The 5,197-nt window shown below is 48.5% G+C and overlaps 1 long non-coding RNA gene across 1 annotated transcript in view; it reads left to right on the forward strand.

The window, feature by feature from the left end:
- LOC103734172 overlaps window positions 1-686 on the forward strand; it is a 4,669-nt gene extending 3,983 nt beyond the window's left edge. The window contains exons 2-3 of the long non-coding RNA XR_607269.2: window positions 378-436; window positions 532-686. This is a non-coding gene — a long non-coding RNA (uncharacterized LOC103734172). The remainder of the gene's footprint in view (window positions 1-377; window positions 437-531) is intronic.
- The last annotated feature ends 4,511 nt before the right edge of the window (window positions 687-5,197 follow it).

Genomic DNA, 5,197 nt, shown 5'->3' on the forward strand with positions numbered 1-5,197 from the left:
CAGTTTTGGGGCTTATGGCCCAACCTGATTCCTGCCAAGAGCCCTGGACACTGCTGACATGTGACTCATGCCAATGGAAAAGAACACCTCGGACTCAGGGGCCAATGGGGAGGCAAGGAGGGGTATAAAGGGACTGCCCTTGTATGCAATAAACGAGAGCTCTGCTTACAAGACAGTGAGCCTCCTGGTGTCTGTGTCATTGACTCCACCCCTACTTGTCCCCTGCCCCTGCAGTGGGAGAGGCGACAGCTCTAACAGCAACAACTGGCACCCGACGTGGCTACATGGACCCTACCTAGTCCTGGGCCTTTTTATCCTAGTTTCCTTTTTCATTGCGGTGTTTTTCTTTCTCTTTGTTTTCCCTTGTTGCTGCCCAGATTGCCTCGCCAACGGATCCCACCATCCTCACCATTCAACTCTCCGGCTGTGTTCTTCGGTGAGTAGGCCTCTTTCTGCTATCTGTCCTTTGCCTTCGGTCTGGTGAGTGACTGAGGGCCGTCTCCTCTTTTTCCCATGTTTTTCTGTCCATAGGGCACATATTCCAATGACTTGGTTCACCCCGTGTCTCCACATAAGGATTGACCATCCAGGAGACGGAACCATGGACACCCTCCTGACAGGGTGTCCCATGACCGGAGACACCATGTGGGCATACGGCCATGGCCTAATGAACCACGGAAGTCCCCCACAAAGCACTCTCACCTGATTCCAAAACACCGCTCTTTCCTCCCTGTCTCTTGTACTGTCACTTTCAGTTCGCTCATCAATCCTATGACACAACCACCAGTTAAGAGCCCTTAGGGTGGTGGCTAGTCTCTTAAAATTGTGGGCAGGTTCTCTGTGACTTGGGACTGAGAAATCCCCTCCCACCTATCAGTGGGTTGGAAAGTTTCCTTTCTCAGCATGGTTTCCCTTCTGTAGCTTCTCTCGTCTAGTCCGTCTACAGCCCCATCATGAAAACTTCATGTCCCACTGCAAGGAGCCCCAAATTTCCGCCCTCAAATCTCTGCTTACATCCCATGGGATTAGGGTTAAACGTAAAGACCTGGAGGACTTTTGGTCTGAGGCTTTGGTCCTCGCCCCATGGATCTCCCCTGAAAACATGTGGGATCCTGATATGTGGATGAGAGTTCTTTTACTTTCAAGGAAATGGGAGGTGCAAGAGGGCAAGGTTCCCCCAGCCCCCTTCATACCCATATTGCTCGGTATCCTTAGCAGCATCAAAGCCAGATCTACCAAGGACATTCTTAAATCCTTTAATGAACACTGCCAAGACCAAAAGATGATTAGTCTTTCCATCCAGTCCCTCCCAACAGTCCCGGAAGAACTGGACAACTCAGACCCAGATTCACACCCTACTAAGTCTCAGGTTCCATTAAAACCCCCCAGGCAGAATCCTCAAACCACCCCTTCCACTCCACGGGCGGAGACACCTCCCCCCATATATCCTTGGAGTGAAATCAGACACCCCTCACCACCACCCATGCCGATATGCAGCCCGCCCCCTCACTGGGGCTGCACAGCCACCCCTCCTGGCCCTGACCCCATAAATAGGTATGCCTTTGCTGTCAACTTGGGTCTGGATGGTGCACAGAGGCCTTGGATTCCCACCCCCTTTGCAGACCTGTCCTTAATCCATAAGGCCTGCAATGACAGCAGCCCTGATTCCCCATATTTTGAACAGATCCTAAACCAGTGGAGTCAGGCCCTCCAGACCCATTATGATTGGTACCATCTTCTAAAGGCAGTCTTAGATCCTCCTACCTTCCTTACAGGGCGAGCCGCCTACCAAAATTTGGCTGAGGAACAATCTAGACATAATGCTGCCAACTGTACCCCGGTCACACTAGATATGTTGATGGGATATGGACAGTACACCACCCTGGTCGCACAAGCCCAAATTGATAAAGCCCAATAATATTCTCAAGTCCATGATCTGGTATTCCAAGCACTCAAATCATGCATGCCCAAAGACCTGTCCTCTTACTTTCATAACCTTATTCAGGGCTCAACGGAGTCCTTCCCTGACTTCCTCTCTAGAGCAACACAAACCATGCAGCACCACATTCCTTTTGGCCCTAACCAGGAGCTCCTTCTTAAACAATTAGTCTGGGCAGGGCTAAATTCAGTTACCCACAATGCAGTTGCCCCAGTTTGCTCAGAGTCCCTAAATAAATGGATCACAGCCACTAGAGACCTCGATTCTAGCCAGGGTCCTATTCAGGCACTTACCACCTCTATTGTTGCCTTGCTTTCTGACCACAACTCCCCCTCCTGACCAGACCCACCAGACAGAGTATGCTGGGGCTGTGGCAAACCCGGCCACTTGAGGCGAGACTGCCCCAGGACTCGTCCAAAAACTAAGTGCCCCAAATGCCAGAGGGCTTTCACTGGGCCCGTGACTGCCATTCTTCTTCTAAAGAACCTTTAAACTTCCAATGGGGCAACCCTCAGCCCTGACAGTAAGAGGGAACCAAAAGGGTACAAAAAAGAATAACAATGTATTCTGGACACTGCCTCTTTTCAACCATACACCCATGATGACCATATATCTGGATGGCACCCCCGTTAAAGGCCTTGTTGATACTGGGGCTGATATCACCATCATTACTGACAATGAGGCATTGAGGTTTCCCCACTGGAAATATAAACCCGGCCCAATGATTACTGGGGTAGGAGGACAACAGTCCTCTTGGATGACTAAATTTCCTGTTCAATGGAAGGAACTTGATGGTGTCAAGGGCACCTTTCACCCACTCATTGCAGATGTCCCACATACTCTGTGGGGCAGGGATGTTCTATATGACATGGGAGCCATCCTGACCACGGATGATAGAGCATTCTTCCATGATATCATTGAACATTATTCCTCAGGCCTTTCAGGTAGGACCTCCCCGTGACCGATCACCCCCAATCCTAAGGGCCACTGTTCCCCCAACTGATTTAAAGCCGATTCCCATCTCATGGCTATCAGATGCCAAGATATGGGTCGAATAGTGGCCTATTGTAGAACCCAAATGCTGTATCCTTAAGTCATTGGTTGATGAACAACTTAAACTGGGCCATATTGAACCTTCCTGTAGTTGATTCAATATGCCAATATTTGTAATTAAGAAAAAATCTGGTAAATACAGGCTCTTGCAGGATCTTAGGGCCATTAATGCCACAATGCAAAAAATGGGCACGCTTCAAGCAGGGCTTCTCCACCCTGCGGCCATTCCCCTTGATCATTACATAATGGTCCTGGATATCAAAGATTGCTTTTTCCACATTCCACTGCCCCCCCCAAGATAAGGAACGCTTTGCCTTTATGGTATGGATGCCCAACTTCCATACGTCAGCCCAGAGATTTCAATGTAAAGTACTCCCTCAGGGTATGAAAAATAGCCCTACTATAGGCCAACAATATATCTTCTCAATACTTAAAGGGCTGCAATCCTCAATTCTCCTAGTTCACTATATGGATGATATCCTTATCTCTCACAAATCCCCTTCCATCCTCCGACAAGCCTTCGATGAAATATTATCTCGTCTAAAGTCTGCTCACCTTTCTATTGCAAAGGACAAAGTACAGGTTCTTCCCCCATATACCTTCCTTGGCTATAAAATCTCAAATTGCCTCCAGCCCATATCTCCCCGCATAATAGTTGAACCTGTCTAAAGGCCCAACCAGTCGCTAAAAAATAAATTACCCAAAGGTTCCCCTGAGTCAATAGGGGATCCCCCCCTGTCACTAATTGAAACCCTTTTCCAGATAAGCTTCCTCTCCTTTGATGAAAAGGGACTTAGCCCTGCCTATGAACATTGGGCAACTTTGCCAGTCCCTACCCCCTACCATTGCTATGCTGGAGGGATCCCATAACTCATGTTTGGCAGCCACCCGCCCTCCTCAATGCAGGGGCAAGGTTATGCTTGTGTTTTCCCCCAGAGCCAGCCCAAACCAATATGGGTCCCATCCAGAGACATGAGACCAGCCATGGATCAGGAAAACCTGACAGATGCCTCTTCTGTATTATTTATCTGCTATTGGTAAGAGCCACATCGATGATGGACCTATGGGCACTGGTGCCTCTCCCTCCAATCTTGTTGCCCGTCAGTGTGGATTCCCCTGCTTTCCCAACTCTCTTTACTACCAATTCCTCCCCAGGGCTCCCATATATGGATGCAGTGGACATTGCTACCCTGACTGGGGGCAGATGGAATCTACACAACGTCCTCTGTTTTACCACTGATCCCGCCCCTGGCCCTTGTGTCAGATTAGTCAACACAACTACGGTGGATTTCAATGGAAACTATTCCAAGGGACAATACTTCTTATTAACTGGCTACATGCCGCTGATAGAGTTGATAACAACACACTGTGTTACAAACAGTTGCCCAAATTTTAAAAAGCCCAACCTCCCCAGATGCCGCCCAAACAATCGGACCACTGACTTAAATACTCCCATCATTTGGGAAGAGTGTCTACCCATCATACCTTCTAGAACAGATCATTTCTTTAGAATACCAAATGTAACTTCCTTGGCCATTTGGAAACAAATGCTGACTAATGCATCTTATTTATATCTCCCAGCTAGGAACCCTTCTCAATTAAATCAATACAACCCTATTTTCAGCTCCTGGAACCTTTGTGGCCCATCCGCCTGCTTGGACGTCCATCCACTTGCTTTCCTATATGGAGCCATCTTGGCTAATGGGACATACTCTGGCACCAATGCCACTGGTTGGCGTGATGACACAAATCTTACACAAGCCAATCATACATCCTTCAGTGCTACTGCTGTCTGTGTACGGCCCCCTTTCTTCTTCCTCACTAATTCAACTAATACCACCTTAAATTGCGCAGATGGGACTTGTCTCCTTGCGGCATGTTGGGCTTTCCCACACAGATGGGCCATCCTCATGTGGGAACCAGCCACCATATAGTTCCCAGTGACCTCGGATTCCCATTTGCACTCCGTACAATTCATGGAAAGAACGAAGGTTGCCTTATCTAGAAACAAACATGACTTTGGAATTACTGCTGCCATCATCGCCACTATTCTGTTGGTCATAGGAGGGGATACTGCAGCAGCAGTATCCCTGATCCAGTCTGTGACTACCACTGCTGCACTCAATGAGGTGGTAAGCAAATCGGCCGCTGCCCTCCACACTCAGGATCTAAGAAACCAACACCTTTATAGTGCCATCCATATTC

Source organism: Nannospalax galili, unplaced genomic scaffold, assembly GCF_000622305.1.
Source record: "Nannospalax galili isolate Female #2095 unplaced genomic scaffold, S.galili_v1.0 scaffold516, whole genome shotgun sequence".
NCBI lineage: Eukaryota > Metazoa > Chordata > Mammalia > Rodentia > Spalacidae > Nannospalax > Nannospalax galili.